Below are 20,601 nucleotides of genomic sequence, written 5' to 3'. Positions count from 1 at the left end.
GATTTTATCTTGTTTAATATCTGTTTCAGAATAAAGCTCTGCATAATATCTCCTAAAGGCATCCCTAATGTCGTTTGTATCATGAGTTAGGCCGAGAACGGGGTCTCTTATAGCTTTAATCGTATTTTTAGAATTTTGTTCTCTTACACTAATAGCTAATTGGTGCCCTACCTGTTCGCTCCATTCGTAGATTTTTTCCCTATTTGCAGTAGCTTTGACGATTGCTTTACGAGTGAATATTTCAGATATTAAGTTTTTTGCTATCACTACATCTCTGATTGCCTCTTCAATGTTGCTCCCCCCTTGAAGTAGTCTAATTAAATCTTCTTCTTTCCTGGCCAAATTCTCCTCTAGATCTTTTAAGTTTTGTTTGGCTTTTTTGTTATTTTGGATAGAAAATCTAAGGGTTTCCCCCCTTATCCCTGTCTTTAATGAGTCCCATACCACCTCTAGCGGGGCGCTACCCATGTTGAAACTTAAAAATTCTGGAATCCATTGATCCATATGGGTACAATATTTATCGTTGGTTAGCAGACAAACCTCTAATAGAATTACCATACATTGATATACTCGCGTAGAATGACAAAATCTACCTTCCCAGCATGATATGGTCCATCAGAGATGTCCACATCCACCACTGTAAACATTCAAGAGTACTACTGTTCTCTGATTGTACAGGCTCCTAGATATGGGTTCACTAGTTCTGGTGAGGTTATGTCCCTTATATCAACATTCACATTCTCCCTTTGTTAAACTCTCAAATCTACATTAAAATTGTGTGTGGATGAGCTAAGCACGTTTTTTAGTGGTGTCACCCTGCCACAAGTTTAAAAACAGAGAGTAGAGAATCAGACCCTGCTTCTGTTTTCTGTTAACCCGTACGGTGTGTCGGACGGCCGGGGACCTTCCGACGCACCTGTGCTCATGTGCGTCAGACATTGCCCGGCCTTCCGATCACATGGCACAGGGAATCCCTCTGTTGCGGGCACCAGAGGGATTCCCTTTACCCCCAACAGCCTCATGAACTGGGGAAGAGCATCCCCAGCTCCCGCAGCTGTTTGTCTTGTTTCCCTGATATTGCGATCAACTCGCACGTCGTGCTGACGTCATTTCAGTGAAACTGAAACTGAAATGTGCCAAGAGGCTCATTTCAGTTTCGCTTTCTACGTGGTCAGGTAAGGAGAGGTATAATTGGAAAGGGAAGAATCTCCCCTTTCCAATGGTACCCCTCTCTAGTGGATCCCTGTTTGGGAAGCGCCCCAGGAGTGGGATCCACTCAGTAGGCACCAGGGAGGGGGAGCGGCCCCTTGGGCAAGGGCCTTTGCTCCCCCATATTAATTTGGGTAAATTCAGTCTTTGTGACCCCCTGGGGGCAGATGGGGCAGTAGCCCCCAATCTGCCCCTCACTAGATACCAGGATTGTTTTTCTAATTTGAATTAGCGGTGGGGGTTGCCCAATATGGACATGCCAATGCCCCACCCCCACCCCAAAATTACAGTCTTTCTGCCCCCCCAGGGGGGAGAAAGCCCACTAGACGCCAGTTTTTTTTCCCATGTTGAATTTAGGAGTGGGGGCTGCCCAACTTGGGCATGCCAGAGCCACCACCCCTCCTCCCCCCCACAAAATTCCAGTCTTTCTGACCCCCCTGGTGAGTAAAAAGTCCACAAGATACCAGGGATTTTTTTCTAACTGCAATTAGGGGTGGGGGCTGCCCAAGATGGGCATGCCAATGCCCCCACTCACCCCTGCAAAGTTACAGTCTTTCTGCAACTGCGGGGAGCAGATAGGGGCAGTAGCCACCAATCTGCCTCCCTGGGTGGTTAGAAAGTCCACTAGATGCCAGGGATTCTTTTTAAAATTGAATTTAGGGGTGGGGGCTGCCCAAAATTGGCATGCCAATGCCCCCCCCCAAATCCTACAGTCTTTCTGCCCCCCCCCGATGCAGATGAGCAATAGCCCCCGATCTGCCCCCGGGGGTCAGAAAGCCCACTAGGCACAGGGATTTTTTTATATGTAGAGGTGGGGGCTGCCCAAAATTGGCATGCCAATGCCTCCACCCCCCCCAAAAAAAAATTGCCACAGCCTTTCTGCCTGCCCCGGGAGGCAGATGGGGGCAATAGTCCCTAATCTGCCCCCCGGGGGGCAGAAAGCCTATTAGGAGCCAGGGATTTTGGTGTTTTATTTATACTTAGGAGCCCTTGGCTGGCGGTGTGTGTGGATGGCACTTGGCTGGCGATGTGCATGGATGTCGCTTGGCTGGTGGTGTGTGTGGATGGTTGAGTTTGTGTACTGCCTCTTGGATGGTGCTGTGGCTTGCATGGATCCCCCAGCGCTTTCTTACCCAGAAGCCCCCGCAAACCTCAAATTTACTTACAAAGTCACATTTTCATGAATTCAACCACACACCACCGCAACCAACAGCTGCCTTGCCAATGCTGGGTCACAGTCAACGAAGACCAGCTGGTCACCCCCTCGCCCAGAACCCAAACAACAACCCCACCAACCCAGACGCCACAGCCCAAAACCTCTGAGAGGGTATCTAGGACTGCACCAACACCTTTGCCCCACTCAAGTTACCCTCCAACAGCCACGCCTGCAACAGAGCCACCTGGTTCACCGACAACCTCCAGACCTACCAATGCGCATGCCGGAAACTGGAATAGAAATGGCTCCATGGACACACACCGGACAACCACACAGTCCGCAAGGACGCCACCTGTATACATCACCACCTCAACAGATTGGCCAAGAGATCCTCCTTCAGAGCCCGCCTGGATACCAATACACGCGACAGCAAAGAGCTCTTCAGCATTGTTAAAGAACTCTCAACCCCCTGTGCCAACGCCAGCAACATCCCACCCTCACAAGAACTGTGCGACTCACTGTCCATCTTCTCCCAGCGCACGTTTGGTGACATCCACGACAGCTTTAACATCACAACTGCCCCAACTATGCCAGACTCCACCTCCCCTGCGAGGACCACCAGCGCAAACCGCATCACCTCCTGGTACAACGTCAACGAGGACGCAACACACAAGGTAATTAACTCCATACACTCTGGATCACCAGCAGTACCGTGACCACACCACATATTGTACGAAGCAGACGCAGCCATCATACACCAACTACGCAAGTTCATCAACATCTTCTTCGATGCAGCAACATTCCTGGAAAGATGGAAGCACGCCAAAAGCAATGCCCTCCTCAAGAGGCACAAGGCAGACCCCAAGGCCCTCAAGGACTCACGGCCCATCTCCCTGCTCACGTTCCCAATGATGGTCATCTGGAAAATCATCAACATGCAATTGGGCGTCAAACTGGAAGACACCAACATCTTGGACCCATCCCAGTCCAGATTCAGACGTACATACAGCAGCAAGACAGTCCTCATCTCCGCCACAGACAACATCAGGCGACAACTATCCGACGGCGAGACATCAGCCCTCTTGCTCCTGGACCTGTGAGCCGCATTTGACACGGTATGCCATCACACTATGAAGACACACCTCCAAGATTCCAGAATCCAATAGAAGGCCCTATACTGGACCACGTCCTTACTCTCCGGCAGAACCCAGAGCGTCAAAATCCCATCCTTCAAATCCAACGCCAACAACATCATCTGCGGCGTCCCCCAGGGGTCATCCCTCAGCCCGACGCTGTTCAACATGTACATGTCCCCCTCGCACAAGTGGACCGCCATCACAACCTCTACATCATCTCCTACACCGACAACACCCAGCTCATCCTCTCCCTCACCAGGGACCCACACACAGCCAAAACAAACCTCCACGAGGGAATGAGGTCCCTCACCAACTGAATGAGGAGTAGCGGTCTGAAGCTGAACTTGGACAAGACAGAGGTCCTCATCCTCGGACCCACACCCTCAGCCTGGGACGACTCCTGGTGGGCAACCACACTGGGAACAGCACCTACACCCACTGACCATGCACGCAACCTACGATACATCCACTACTCCTCCCTCTCCATGTCTGAGCAGGTCAACGCTATCTCCTCCTCCTGCTACAACAGCCTCTGCAAGCTATGCAGGATCTACAAGTGGATCCCCACCCCAAACAAAAAGAACGGTGACACAGGCCCTCAGTAGCAGCAGCCTGGACTACGGCAATGCACTCTACGCAGGATTCCCAGCCAAACACCTACTGCAGCGGATGTATGACGTTACAACGCATACTTTTACCACGCATACCTTTACAACGCGGTTTTTACCACGCATACATTACAACGCATAGCGCTTAGAGGTGCTGGATAGTGGTAAGTATAATTTTCTAATCCAACTCCAGTCCCCGTGGACACTAGGGAAGGTGTTGGATAGAAAATTAAACTTATTCCCTATCCTAGAGCGCCCCCCAGCGCAATGCGTTGTAATGGTATGCGTGGTAATGCCTGCGTTGTAATGGTAGTGCGTTGTAAAAATTTCGGTGTAAACGTTACATACCACTGCAGCGCATCCAATACACATACGGCTAAATGATTGTCAACATCCCCCACCGCAGCCACATCATCCCCCAAATTTGAGACCTACACTGGTTCCCCATCAGCAAGTGGATCACCTTCATGCTCCTTACCCACCCACACAATGCACTCCACTAGGACGGACCAGCCTACCTGTACAGCAGACTCAGCTTCTACACCCCCACACGCCAGCTCCGCTCCACCAGCCTCCCCCTCACCACTGTCCACCGCATCCTATGACCAACCTCCAGCAGCAGATCCTTGTCCTACCTCGCCGCCAAGACCTGGCACACCCTCCCTGCCCACCTACAGCAGACCCAGGACCTACTCGCATTCAGAAGACTCCTCAAGACCTGTCTCTTTGAGCGGTAGCGGCAGCCCCCTCCCATCAGAGTGGGAGATCCAACAGGTGTTGTTGCATGCTGAAGGAGTGGTTCCAAGGACACGGACTTCTGTATTCTCTGATTTTGTCTTCATGCAGCTGTGGTTCATGCAGACTGCGACGTCATGCATTCATCAATGTATTTCAAGTCTGGGGGTGGTGTAGTCTTAGGTGTGAGAGAGGGTGAGCTGTGTGTCATCAGCAATGGATAGGATGTTGAGGCCGTGTTGGTTTCAAATGGCGCTGAGGCAGCCCTGTTGATGTTGAAGAGGGTCAGGGACATTGATGGACCCTCTGGCATTCAGCATTGGTTTACGTGTTTTTGGAGAGGAAGGTTGTCAGTCTGATCCTTTGACCTCTTGCTGGGATGACTGATCCAGTCGAGCGGTGTTCCTTGTAATCCAGCATCATGTAGTGTCGGAGCCCACTCACGGCTGTTGGTCCCGGAGGGTGCGGATGTCATCTGTGGCTGTGAATAGGGTGATCTTGGTGCTTTTGTTGATATGATAAGGGCAGGGCCCTATGTGATTCCACAAGTGGATGTATCTCATGGTCAAGGGGGTGCATTCAGCTGTGACTGGTGTCCCGTGGGGATGGTAGTATGGCTGTTGTGTTGGGAGGGGTTTGCGTGGTGCTGCCTGTGGCATCTCGTGTGTACTGCAAATTTGTTGTTGTGTATTTTTTTTAATTAGGTGGAACTTTGTTGCACACTTATCACAGGGCTGTAGTGCCAGGGTGATGTCTGTAGCTTTGCTGCATAGGTTGGTGTATTCATGCTTGACCTTGATGAGTTTGCTGGAATTTTCCAATTCTTAGAGTATTTACTTGTGGTAGTCCGTCATTGCGTCCAAGAATGTGTTGGACATTTCAGGTGTCTTGGTGTTTATCCAGTTCTTCCCAAGTTATCTACTGGTGCGTCTTGCTTCTTAGAGATCAGTGCTGTACCATGCGGTGTCTCTGTAGTGCGGTTTGTCAGGCTTGCGGAGGGTGGAGGGCTGGTATGCGCAGTTGTGTATCCAGGTGTGAAGTTGACTTGCTGAGACGCTGGCGTTGGCTGTGTTTGAGACCAGGGTGGTGGTTGAGCTTTGTCAGCAGTGTAGGCAGGTGATATGGCTGTGGGTCATGTTTGCCAAGGCCTGTTGTCGTTCTCCGATGTTTTCCATGTGTGAGTGCATGGAGGGTGGCAGAGCTGCATCAGTGAGTGACTCTAGATCAGTTGTTACTGGAAATGCTTGCGTTTGGGACACGGATGTGCGCATACAGACTTGCCTTAGGCGTGCCTTCAGCACACCATGTGCATGCGTCTGCTGTGCGCTTGCACAGCGGCTGATATTGAGTAGGGTAAGTGTGAGGTACAATATTGTGTGATGCCGGAACACATGAAGACAGGGGTGGGGGCCTTAGTGGTAGAATATTTAAGATAGGTGGAGTGTGGGCTCAGATGAGAGCAATGAACTAACTTCTAATGAAGACACAAGGGATAAGTGACTGATGTGATCATGCTATGTCTCCTCAAAACATGGGAGGGTGGGTAGGACAGATCTAATATGAGGTGGGGCATGTGCAGATTGGCAAGATGACTCAGGTGCCACCCATCATGACCAGAGCAGTAATAGCCACTTCCATGTTTGCTATGCAGGCTGCATTTCAGCCTCCATGGCAAACATGGCCAACACTCCAGCATGTGGCTGCATGACTTATCCCATTGCCAATTACCAGTCACACCAGCACTTCACAGTGTTGTGATTGACTCAGGGTAGGGAGCCTGGCTGCCTAATTCCTTTTCCCTGACACAATGGCAGGGTTGCATAAGCTCCAGAGACATGGGACACAGCTTTGAGGTAAGACTTCCCACAATATATGTTTTGCAGCACCCACTCACACACACATCCCCGTATCCATACGACATTCATTGTTATTTCCTGCATTTCCAAACTCACAGCTGTCCACCCCCGCAATTGTCAATGTTTGCCACTGTGCCCCCATGCGGAGCAGGTGTACCACTCTTGTGCAAAGGCACATACATATTAGCAAAACATGCCATGAGATCACATTCCATTGAATTAATTTTTTAATACTAGGCATGTTGCAACTGTAGAGTAGGTGTTGCACAGCGGCGACTTTCAGTACACTGTTCAAACTTAAGTGAGTGCATCCCCAAACTATCCTTGTCACCACACACCCAGACATGCAGCATGAAAATCCTTTATGAGCAACCACGTCACACACAATGGAGTCAGATTTGAGACTAATGCACACACCTTTTTTCATTAGCAAAACAAATATACACACCATTTTTAATGATTTACTACATTTCACCCCCTATTTCTCATGATGTACATCAATACAAATAAGAGTTGGGCCATATTGTACCCCATGAGACACCCAAATGTTCTTAATTGACAAACAAATGCACTACATTTTACATATTTTGTACATTTATCACATTCATTTATTATTTGACTACTGACACACATAACCACATGAAGTACTTACATCACAACATAATTGTGGTCACAATGACGTCTTTTGAAATTATATTTTGCAACACATGCGTTGCATTGTTGACATTGTACTGCCTGCATTGTAATGGTCATCTCAAAACACAATGGCAACCATAGTCTACGCTGTTTGCATCTGACTGGCTCAGGTCCACACTCTGCACCAAGGATTATTCCTCTTGGACACTGCAACAATACAATGGCAGCAACCTCCTCACCATCAACCCTGTACGCTACCTCACCTGCCAGGACCAACCTCTGCTCCAGACATCACCATCACTGTCACTGACAACTTCTGTGTCACCTGCAGAAGGCAGCACGACAATCATGGAAGAGGCATTGTAAACCCATACACTGGTACACTCAGAATGAGCAGGCACTCTCATGTGCCAAGGATGACCATGTACTATGGCAACTACATTATCCTGACCAGGCCCATGGCCATACTCAGCAGAAAACTCATGTGCTGGACACCCAGGCCATGTGGCCCATTCTCTAACACCATTGTAGACCTCATTGCACCCCAGTGTCTGACATCCACAGACAGCATCCCTCTCGATGACCTCAAGTTCCACCGCAGCAGGAAAAGTTACCAGACCACCAACACCTCCTGGGTAAATTCACTGACATCAGACACAAGCATCAAGGGACCTCAACATACCACTGAACAGGACACGGTTAAGTACATGTACTACAGCAGCAGGTACTTCTGATTCAGGCCAGACTTCAGACTCTCCTGGCACTACCATCATTGGATGCATGACATATGGGACTTGACCAGCAGACACCACCGCCATCCTTGCACCCTCTTGCAGCTGGAGCAAGGACATTGCAGGACATCTCATCAACTCCTTGTGCAATGACAGTCCACCAATGCTTAAATACTTGTGACACTACAGCACACAACTACCACTGTTAGGATCTCAAATGACACCATCCTTTCTGCACCCCTCATGAATGTACTTGCGTCAGTCCTTTCCCCCTGCCTCATGGCAGGCATGAAGGTGGGGCAGTGACATTGGGATAGGCTGCCACAATGCATTGCTGGAATTGCGTCATGGTTGTGCATACACATACATAATGATTTCAGATGGATCAGTCATTACTTGCCTCATGGAGCAATGTCCAGTGAGTACTGTACATCCATGCTATTGCAAGGGGGGACATGGTGATAAGTGTTGCCTCACTGTCTTCTTGCAGCAACACTTTTCATGGTTGGGGCATAGGAATGCACACAATATTGTTGTTGGTGCACATTCCTACAGTGTATCTTTGTCACAGGGCAACCCTGACACCTTGTTTGCAGCACTGTCCAGTACCAGGCCCATGCATAGATGTTGTCCCCCAAATTGTCACCTTCCTTAGGGACAGGTATGTTCTGGCCTTACATTCCAGCAGCTAATGTGCATTAGCGTGAGTTTGCTTGTTTCTTTGCATGTCCGTGACAGCCTTGCTAATCTTGCGAGGTGCAGTTAGTTAGATTGTTAGCATTATTTTGATATGGAACGCCTACCTTGCATGTCATTGCCATAATTTTGTTGGGACATGCAAGGCCATTGACATACAAGTTGCTATCACTCCTTAGCAGTTGCTATAATCTGTATCCTACAGCTTGCTAATGTGAGAATACATTGTTGGAACTTTAGATGCACAAACAGTGCTGCAGAGTCGCTGAGGATCCATTTGTATAATGCACTATGGTGAATATTTGCTGAATGTTTTGCAGCTGGACTGCGCCACTTGCAATATAGGTGTGCTGCAGTGCAAGCATAGGTACAGGGCATGAATGGAGTCCATCGATGAGATGGTGCACATTCCTGCACACTATTGATGTTAGGTGTTGTATCACTGCAACAACACCATTGGTACAGTTATGTTTTGGCCATTCTCGTGACAACATGGATGTGCTCTATTCACTGTGTGACACTACATGTTGCTATTCATGTTATATACGTCATTCATCCAGACGTAGCTGGTCCGTGCTTTAGTCATGCATTGATGCAGTCATGTCAGGAGCATCAATCAAGTATAGCAAGGCTTGGGGCCAGCCTCTCCCTGTGGCACTGCCTCACCCTTACACCTACCATGATGCAGGTGTGAGGTACTGACACACTTGCCAGGTGCTATTTTATTTACAGAAATTAGATGGATTGCACAGCACCACTACTAAGACTTTTTATTGGATGTGCAGACCCACCCTGCATACGTTATGCATGATGCATGTATAATGTGGCACAGGGCTTCACATGCTCACTAACATTCATGAGTACTTAGCTTTACATATGCAGATTATGTAGCTGTAACCATCATGCACATAGTACAACAATAAAAGATTTTGGGCCAGCATTGGGTAACTATCAGTAGGGGCTCATTATTGGGCTCACCTGTCCTTCACAACAACATAGGTGCACAATGCTTGCCATGCGCCTACCCAGACAAAGTTGCACCATGTTGCAGGGGGTCCTGCGGTGCAAGGGATCATTGTTTGTCTGCATGGAAGGGACACATTCCTGCATGAAGCAGTCATCAGATGATTTTTGCTCTTTCTATGTGTCCACTTGGATGCAACACCTATATGTAGGGGATATCGAAGAGGGAACGGATAATATGTTTTCAGGTTGTGCATGCCTTACACAGACCCAGGGGATGCATATGTTTGTTGCGCAGCGTAATGGTTACTGTTTGACTTTGCTATTGGGCATTGTCAATTGGACATGGATGTTTCTGGGTACACCCCCAGCAACAGCCCTGGAATTCCACTTTCTCACACTTTAATGTGGGAATGATGCCAATTACATGATATGTTGTACTATTTAACATGGCTGTCTCTGGCCTATTACAGTGCCTGTGGCACATTGTGCCACCAGTACATAATCACAATTACATCCTGGCAGCACAGTGGTGGCAGTCCAGTTTATAAATGTGTTAAACTCGGTCTGTTGCAGGGTGTTGTGTGATTGGTATTTCATAAGGGTTGTTTTATATTTGCACCTGCGTGTGGCAATTGTCAGGTGTGCCAGTGGGCTAGGACTACAGTTTTGAAATATGTTTTTAGTTTTACATGGGTATATGTTTGAAAAATGAGACATCTGCATGTCAAAGGTACAATACATTTGAGAGACACTTCACAGTTAATGACATGCATGACTTCTCTTTCCACAACACGTCAGAAATTCAGCAAGCCACCTTAGTTTATGCACTGCACAACATGACCTTGTTTGCAACATTGCCCCTTGTAGGAACTTACTGTGTGTTTCTTGCGGTTCCTCAGCTGTGCACTGTCCTGTCCTGTAATTCCTACCACCAACTCGTCTGGGATGACAGCCGCAACCCGCTCCTCAAGGGCATCCAGCTCTTCCTGTTGTGCTGGGCTGCCTCCTCCTGTCAGCATTGCTTCCTTGCGATTTAGCGCCATTTTTTCTTTTGTCCTGCGCTTGACGTCATTCCAGCGTTTCTTAATGTCAATCACTGTCCTCTTTGATTGGGCCACACAGTTGACCTTTCTCAATATGGACTGCCAAATGGCCTCTTTTTTTGATAATGGCAACTTCGAACTTGCAAAAAGCTGGTGTTGGTGGTCTGTCACCTCATTGATGAGTATGTCGTTCTCCTAACCACTGAAATTTACTTTCCTTTTCCTCTTTCCCTGTGTTTCAGGTTGGGCATCCTGGCTGCCATGTGGGAGGTTCCCTTGACTGCTGCTGTCTCCTTCATGCTCCATGGTAGCTATTTTTCGCTTTGCGGGAGAATTAGGAGATGGATGCGTGTATTTTTGTTGTTTTACCGGAATCTGACGCAATGTGAAAGTGGCGCAGAGCGACGTAGCCTTGCGTCAGAACCGTGATTCTGACTTACGGCACTTTTCCGGCAGTTGCGTGACTTTTTGTTACGCCAAGACGGCAGCGTCTGCGTCACTTTTTTTCTACTCTCAGCGTCACTTGCGACATGATGCGCCATTGCATAAATTTCACGCATCGGCGTCGCAAAAAAGTGATGCAGCGTGTCGTACGGAATAGTGGCGCATCCCTGCGCATGCGCAAGGATGCGTCACTTTTCATAAATAAGCCACTAATTATAGCTGGCTTAAAATAATTTCTCGTTTTCATTGATTCACATACGTGTGCATTTAAAAACACATATTGCAAGTTGTTGCCTGTACATAAAGTTGTCACCTCTTCACGTCTATGGTTTTTTTCACCTTGGGACACAGTTCACATTTGTTGATTTGTCTGCTTATTGAACTGTATACAATTTCTATTTGGTCTACAAATTGCTACACTATATGTGTAGTTTCTATGCCTTACTGGTTTAATTTAAAAAAAACGAGGCTAGTGTGTATTAGTGGTTTTACTACATTAATTGTATGCTTAGAATATATTTCTTTGTTTATCTACAAAGTACATGTGAATTAATCTGAGGTGAACCAGTGTTTTGAGTATGTACATATACAAATGTGTCGCATGAAACTTCCCAGTGCATAAACAGTTTCAAATGAATAATGTATGAAAATTATGAGTTGACGCATCCTCTCAGCCAGACAGTAAACAAAGACGATTTGTGCAGTTCTTTTCCATACTAGTGCCGTTTTCTCCTCTTTCTGTTTTGAGATCCACATCTGCAGTTTGTAGTGTTCAGACACAAACGTTTTTGGCCGGTTGTAGACATATTTATACTTGTGCCTTAGCTGCTGTCTCACTTTGAGTTCTGTGACAAAATCCATCACTGGTCCAGTACGACCTCAAGAGCCCGACGTGTATTAGAGGTAGGTGTTTACTGCTCTAATGCCGCTAGATGGCGATAGAAGATTGGTGATGCCATTTACCTTTGCTTTTGTCATATAGCAGCCTTTGTTTGAATCACAATTGTATTTTGTTCCATCGCAGACATGCGCCTGATTGGCTTCGCGCTATTTCGCCCTTCTTTAAAAATCCTGATGTCTTGGCCTGTGTTGAGTTATATTTCGAGCCGGCGGTGAGATTGGGGGTAAGAGTGCACTCTTCTATATTTGAACGGTACCCGGGGGTGCTGACAGCGGCTCTGCCTTCCACGCCCCGTCCCCCGCTTCCACCGCCGGCTCCCAGCCGCTCCGATCCCTCTCAGGGTGACAGGCATCCTATTTGTGCCTTACCCAGGGCTTTAAGTGGGATGAAAAAACTGGTGGGTCTCTGAAAGGGGCGTGGCCAGTGTAATTAGGGGCGTGGCTTTAAAACACTTAGGCTAAAAATCTGTTTTTAGAATAGTGTGTCGCCCTACTTGTATTTTACTGTTTCTGTCATTGCATCCAGATATGTGATACAACAAGTAACATCATACCTACAACAAGTCAGGACTATTGGCTTTGTCAATGGTTATTAGTTGCATAAGATAAATAAGCTGCAACTATGGCTTGTTACATATAACATTGAAAAAGCTTCCAATTAAAGCCCTGGGGACCCTACCACAATGTTGCTGCTCTTGCGTTTCAGAAAGAGAAGGGAAATCCAGAAAGAAAATCACTATTTAAAGGATTTCCCTTCACCCACAACGCTCACCTGGCATGACGTCATGCCGTAACTTCTCCACTATTAAGACGTGAGCAGTGCACATCGATGTGCTTGCTGTCTCGAAAAGGGTCTCTATCGGGCTGTTTTGCGCCCCCTGGCTCTTTTTTCGGACTGCAGTGACAGCATGTCACTGCAGTCCGGAAAAAAACGGACCGTCTGTGCCACGGCTCAGAACAGAGCCCGATAGAGACCCGTTTCGAGGCCCCCCTTTTCAAAACTGCCGGTGCTCAGACCCCTTGAGACCCGGCCCACTTAAAGCCCTGCCCTTACCTTGTTAAATCTTTTCCTGTCGCCAGCCCGCCCGCCTCACCCTGACCCTGCCCGCGGCGCAGGCCTCAGGCTGTCAGAGATTACTCTTCGAGGGCTCATTACCTGCACTTCGCAGCCCTGTAAGACCGAGGCTACGCAGACGCCATGTCATGGCGCAGACGGATTTCCGGAGTGCCTTGCTCTTCCCCCCGCGTGCTTGCCTCCGAAGGTCCGTCTGCCAGGTGGGCTTCACCCACTTGGCCCCCGGTGCCCGTGCCTGGCAGTGATTGAGGGGGCTTGGAGGGCTGGGGGTTGTTAGAGGGACAGCTTTCCAATATTCGGCACTGAGGAGAAAAAGGCGCCAAGAGGAGGGCAGACTTGTCTTCTTTGGCCCAGGTGAAGTGACGCAGGCGGTGTGAGGGTCCCCCTGAACCCCAAGTATAGCTGTGTTTTGTCTTCTCAATTAAGAGGCCCGGGAGCTTAATTTGTTTTCTTGGATTGGGCCTATTCCACCTTGTTATGCCGTTGATTGGTTCCCCGCTGCCTCTGCCCAGATATTTTAAGAGAGTGAAACAATGTGTCTGGTTTCCAAGTCCCTAGGGTACCACAAAATGGTGCATGCATCCGCACCACCATGTAGTGATGGGCCACCGGCCCTCTTGCCACCTGATGTTACTGCACAGCCGCCACACCGCTTGGGTTTACCAATGTTTGTTGTGAGTTTCAGTGCCTGCACTGTTGAATGCTCCCTGCCTTAACGCCTAGTCTGCTTTACCAAGATCCGTGCCCTGCACTCTCACACCCCGTGCCTGCACTGTTGAATGCTCCCTGCCTAAACGCCTAGTCTGCACTAGCGAACACCTCCGTCCAACACTACTACACACCTGTGGCTGTACCAGATATCCCCGTCTTGTGCCAGACCCCAACCTGCACGAACATCCGGTGCTACATTATGTCACAACTCCTCAACCAATCGGCAGGAATGGGCGGCAGTGCACCCGGCTGCTGCAGCTGCACATCTGGGTGCTACACACACACACACACGTGTTCTCTCAGGGCGGGTGACCCCCACCCCTCCCCGCACGCGAGAGCTGTGTTTACAGGACGGCCGGGCTTGTTACACGCATTACGGAGGCTCGGTAGCAGCGGGGGGCCCTGGTTACATTTGCTGCAAAGTTAAACAGCTCTGCTCGTTTCATTTCTTCGCCGTCTTTAAAGTGCCCCCGGGGGACCTTGACCTCAGCGTGTTTTGTGCAGTTATTCGCTCGCAGTGGGGTGATTGCTGTTCGAAGGTGTTGTAACTTTCCTGTACAGTTCCAGCTCTGTGAACTAGTCTAGCCTGCATTGTCAAAGGCAAATTATTTCGAATCCTATTGACGCATCACTCCGTCAGTATGTATAATTGTATACGTGATACTCTCCTATTATTTGACATTTACGCAGCTCTGTTACCGCTGAAATGTAAGTGGCCTCACATCACGCATACTATTTTTTAATTTTGTGTAACACACCTTCTAGAATACGCGTAACCTTACATGTTGTATAAATACCCTTCTTATAGAGTGATTTGCCTTCTAAAATCGAGTAAACATTATAATGTCTGAATTAAGGTTTAATCTTGTGTGTGTGGCTCTGTGTGTGTGTGTGACTCTGTGTGTGTGCGTGTGACTCTGTGTGGCTCTGTGTGTGTGGCTCTGTGTATGTGTGTGTGTGGCTCTGTGTGTGTGTGGCTCTGTGTGTGTGTGTCTGGCTCAGTGTGTGTGTGTGGCTCTGTGTGTGTGTGGCTCTGTGTGTGTGGCTCTGTGTGTGGCTCTGTGTGTATGTGGCTGTGTGTGTGGGTGTGTGTGTGTGGCTCTGTGTGCTTGGCTCTGTGTGTGTGTGTGGCTCTGTGTGTGTGTGTGGCTCTGTGTGTGTCTCTGTGTGTTGCTCTGTGTGTGTGTGTGTGTGTGTGTGCAAATGCAATAGGTCTCGCATTTGCGAGAGATTAAGCTATTGGCATTGTAAATGACAATGCCATTTACTTATCTGTTTTCAAAACCAACACATTCATAAACTTTTTGTCAATTACAATGCCAATAGCTCTAACTTTTGCAAAGGCGAGACCGTTGCATTATAAATGCTTGTCTTTTCCTAGTGTCTCTGCTGCTTGCATTGTTAAGGGAAACAATGTTCATTGGCTTGCCATTTTGTTCCCCATGGCATGTAAAGTGTAGTCCATTAACAGTGAAATGTTCTGTTTACAACTGAAAGACTAGCTTTGCCCTCCCACCCACCCAAAGAAAAAAGGCAGAAACTCAGGATTGAAATTCTGTTACGCATTTCACTTGTCTGTCAAGGGGACGTCTAGAACGCATCAGCCATTCCTCCCCTGTCAGCCAACAGCATGTTGCATTGTGGGGCCTATATTTATGCCTGGAAACGTTCTGTATGGGTTCAAAGCTCTAGAATGAAAGTGATGTTGGCTAAAATGACAGAACTGGCCAAACATGACATGGAGCAACTTTTCAGGTATGTTTAAATTGTTATAGAGTCATCTACTCCATTTCAAAATTTGCTTCCTCACACATAAAACCAAAGGTAAACTCTACTCCCATATTTTGTGGTGGGCTCATTCTTTCATTCACATAAATAATTAAAACGAGCATTCACAATATGAATAATTTTCTACCAAGCTCCACAACTCTCACACATGCAGGACAAGTACAACACAAGTAGCTAACCAACGAAACAGGGAGTGAGAGGAATGTTGTACAGTTTCCCTAAAAGTACATGAAATAAAAGAAACAGAACACTTGAAAGAAAGAGACAAACCTCTATCTTTTTTTTTACAAATCTTTATTGAGATTTTTAGCTTTTTATTTTTAGATCGCGGTTACCCCTCCCTCCCCCCCCCTGAAACCCCTCCTCCCGGTACAGGTAGCATTTTGACATTTGAAAAAAAATTAGCAGTAGAAGAATAAAAAAATTATAAAGAAAAATAGAAAAATACAGGCTTCGAAGAATAAGAAGAACAAAACAAAAAGCAAAAAGAAATACATTGTTACATTCCTAAAACACTCGATACGTCTCGGCCGTATTGATCTATGCTGGGCTCAATAGCCATAATCTAACTGGGTCCCAAATTTTTAATCCCTTTATTTTTTTCCTAATACCTTTCCGGCTATAAATGGCAATTTCAAGATTATATGTAGCTAAAAAGCGCATCCGCCACTGTTGAAATGTTGGTGGATATTGATCCAGCCATGCGGAAGTCAAACAAATTCTTAAGACTGCCATAGCAATATATATGAGTCCCTGCATGGCAATAGGTCTAGTAACTTTGTCTACTCCTAACATGATTTCTGCTGTGCTGATCTCTATATTGACTTTGAATATTTCAGATAGGAAGTTAGAGACTTCTCGTTTAATATTATCTAAAGTATGACATGTAGCCAACATATGTATCTGATCGACTTTAGGTCGATTGCATCTGGGACAGAGAGTCCCCTTCCCCTCCCCCCATTTTGAAATTTTTTCGGGTGTATAATAAAGGTCGAAAAAAGTTTTGTAGAACTGAGCTTGTAGCTTGGTAGACATTAAAGTAGTGCTGGATAGTTCGAGTGCTTTGTGGGCTAGATCCTCTGTGATATTGATCTTGTTTTTGCCAGATATTTGCATGTTTATCATCATCGTCTGGTAGTACAGCAATTAGGTCTTTATAAATGTCTCCAATTTTTACCCTGGCCGAGCTGACCACAGTGTTAATTGTGGGGATTTTTTTTAAAGCAACCATTGGGTCCCCCCTTTTTGAGAATAAAATCTCTTGATTGTAAGAACTTAAAAAATCATGCGAATTCAGCCCATATTTATTTTTTAGCGATTCAAATGAACAAAAACCCGTTGAATCGTAAAATGAGCCGAGTTGCGAGATTCCTAAACTAACCCATCGCCGCATACAGGAATCCCAAAAAATTTCTGGCAAATTGGTATTGTTTTCTATTGGAGTATAAAATGAAAATCTGCCTATCACCAGATGTTTCCGAACCATGTTCCAAACTGTATAGATACCCTTGAGTGTTTTAAATCGTTCTTTTTTTAGATGGCATTCATAGGGTAATTTCCAAAGGTGGTTATTGGCGTTATTACCCAAAATTAGTTCCTGTGGAGTTGGAGTCGAACAGATGGGCGTTGAGTCTTTTTTGGGGATTAACAGTAAACGACTGTATTTGATGGTTGTAGCCCACAATAGAATTTAAAGTTAGGGAGGGCTAGGCCACCTCTATCCCTTGAGTGTGTGATATGTTTATAGGCTCTTCGTGTTTTTCCATAGCCCCACACGAAACGAGATAGCATATTGTCTATTTGATTAAAGAGTGATAGGTCAAAGTTAAGACAGATTGCCCGGAAGAAGTACAAAAATTTGGGCAGAAAAACCATTTTAATGAGATTGCATCTTCCGATTATTGTTAAATGCAGATTGTGAAGTCTGAATAAGGTTTTATTTGTCTGTTTCACTAAAGGGTCTAGGTTGAGGGCCACTAGTTTATTCAGATCGGATGTGATATTAATGCCGAGATATAATGCATTATCAGTAACTATTGCATCGTCCAAACTGATGTTATTATTTATTACAATCTGGGTTTTAGTTTGATTTAATTTGTATCCCGAACTTTTTCGCTTCTTCCTCCATTATCCTTGCTGTTGAAATTGGATCAGATGTAACAATCGCAATATCATCTGCGAAGGCCAGAGTTTTGGTTTCATCATTCGATGTCTTAATGGGTAGTATGGACGGATTCGTTTCTAGCTTTGCGATAAAGGGATCGATGTAAATGGCGAAGAGTAGGGGAGAACAAGGACACCCTTGTCTTGTACCTCTCGTCACTTTGATGATGTCCGATGTGACCCCATTGATCATAACGACCGCTTCGGGAGCAATATACATTTTCTGTACTGCTTGAATAAAATGATCCCCGATCCCACTCTTTGCCATGACCGACCATAGATATTGCCAGGAGACCCTATCGAATGCTTTTTCAGCATCTAATAAAATTAGGCCCATAGGGTCTCCTGCTACCTCGGCAATGTCAAAGAGAGTTATCACCCTCTGGACATGATCTGTGGTTGATCTTCCAGGGACGAACCCGTGTTGTCTAGCAGATACAATTTTATGAATTAAAGGTGCCAATCTACTTGCTAACAGTTTGGAATATATTTTAGAATTGTTGTTAATTAGGGTAATAGGACGGTATGTGCCTAGTTCTGTCGGATCTTTATTTTTTTGGGGGAACACTATAATTTTTGCACATGCCCAAGAAGCCGGAGGATTTCCATTCATGAAGACCTGGGTAAACAACTGGGTTAGGATGTCTTTGAGTGGGCTGCTAAATCTGACATAAAATTCCACGGGAATACCATCTAGACCTGATGCCTTACCAGATGGAAGACTGCGTATGGATAGTAAAATTTCTATCCAGTCTGGAGTTTCAGCGAGATGTCCCTCATCTGCTTTGGATAGGCAGGGCCTTATATCCGAAATTAGATACTCATCGATTTTATCTTGTTTAATATCTGTTTCAGAATAAAGCTCTGCATAATATCTCCTAAAGGCATCCCTAATGTCGTTTGTATCATGAGTTAGGCCGAGAACGGGGTCTCTTATAGCTTTAATCGTATTTTTAGAATTTTGTTCTCTTACACTAATAGCTAATTGGTGCCCTACCTGTTCGCTCCATTCGTAGATTTTTTCCCTATTTGCAGTAGCTTTGACGATTGCTTTACGAGTGAATATTTCAGCTATTAAGTTTTTTGCTATCACTACATCTCTGATTGCCTCTTCAATGTTGCTCCCCCCTTGAAGTAGTCTAATTAAATCTTCTTCTTTCCTGGCCAAATTCTCCTCTAGATCTTTTAAGTTTTGTTTGGCTTTTTTGTTATTTTGGATAGAAAATCTAAGGGTTTCCCCCCTTATCCCTGCCTTTAATGAGTCCCATACCACCTCTAGCGGGGCGCTACCTATGTTGAAACTTAAAAATTCTGGGATCCATTGATCCATATGGGTACAATATTTATCGTTGGTTAGCAGACAAACCTCTAATAGAATTACCATACATTGATATACTCGCGTAGAATGACAAAATCTACCTTCCCAGCATGGTATGGTCCATCAGAGATGTCCACATCCACCACTGTAAACATTCAAGAGTACTACTGTTCTCTGATTGTACAGGCTCCTAGATATGGGTTCACTAGTTCTGGTGAGGTTATGTCCCTTATATCAACATTCACATTCTCCCTTTGTTAAACTCTCAAATCTACATTAAAATTGTGTGTGAATGAGCTAAGCACGTTTTTTAGTGGTGTCACCCTGCCACAAGTTTAAAAACAGAGAGTAGTGAATCAGACCCTGCTTCTGTTTTCTGTTAACCCGTACGGTGTGTCGGACGGCCGGGGACCTTCCGACGCACCTGTGCTCATGTGCGTCAGACATTGCCCGGCCTTCCGATCACATGGCACAGGGAATCCCTCTGTTGCGGGCACCAGAGGGATTCCCTTTACCCCCAACAGCCTCATGAACTGGGGAAGAGCTTCCCCAGCTCCCGCGGCTGTTTGTCTTGTTTCCCTGATATTGCGATCAACTCGCACGTCGTGCTGACGTCATTTCAGTGAAACTGAAACTGAAATGTGCCAAGAGGCTCATTTCAGTTTCGCTTTCTACGTGGTCAGGTAAGGAGAGGTATAATTGGAAAGGGAAGAATCTCCCCTTTCCAATGGTACCCCTCTCTAGTGGATCCCTGTTTGGGAAGCGCCCCAGGAGTGGGATCCACTCAGTAGGCACCAGGGAGGGGGAGCGGCCCCTTGGGCAAGGGCCTTTGCTCCCCCATATTAATTTGCGTAAATTCAGTCTTTGTGACCCCCTGGGGGCAGATGGGGCAGTAGCCCCCAATCTGCCCCTCACTAGATACCAGGATTGTTTTTCTAATTTGAATTAGCGGTGGGGGTTGCCCAATATGGACATGCCAATGCCCCACCCCCACCCCAAAATTACAGTCTTTCTGCCCCCCCAGGGGGGAGAAAGCCCACTAGATGCCAGGTTTTTTTTCCCGTGTTGAATTTAGGAGTGGGGGCTGCCCAACTTGGGCATGCCAGAGCCACCACCCCTCCTCCCCCCCACAAAATTCCAGTCTTTCTGACCCCCCTGGTGAGTAAAAAGTCCACAAGATACCAGGGATTTTTTTCTAACTGCAATTAGGGGTGGGGGCTGCCCAAGATGGGCATGCCAATGCCCCCACCCACCCCTGCAAAGTTACAGTCTTTCTGCAACTGCGGGGAGCAGATAGGGGCAGTAGCCACCAATCTGCCTCCCTGGGTGGTTAGAAAGTCCACTAGATGCCAGGGATTCTTTTTTAAATTGAATTTAGGGGTGGGGACTGCCCAAAATTGGCATGCCAATGCCCCCCCCAAATCCTACAG

The sequence above is a fragment of the Lissotriton helveticus genome, chromosome 1_1 (genome assembly GCF_964261635.1).
Source record: "Lissotriton helveticus chromosome 1_1, aLisHel1.1, whole genome shotgun sequence".
Classification (NCBI taxonomy): domain Eukaryota; kingdom Metazoa; phylum Chordata; class Amphibia; order Caudata; family Salamandridae; genus Lissotriton; species Lissotriton helveticus.
This window is presented reverse-complemented; position numbering follows the sequence as displayed.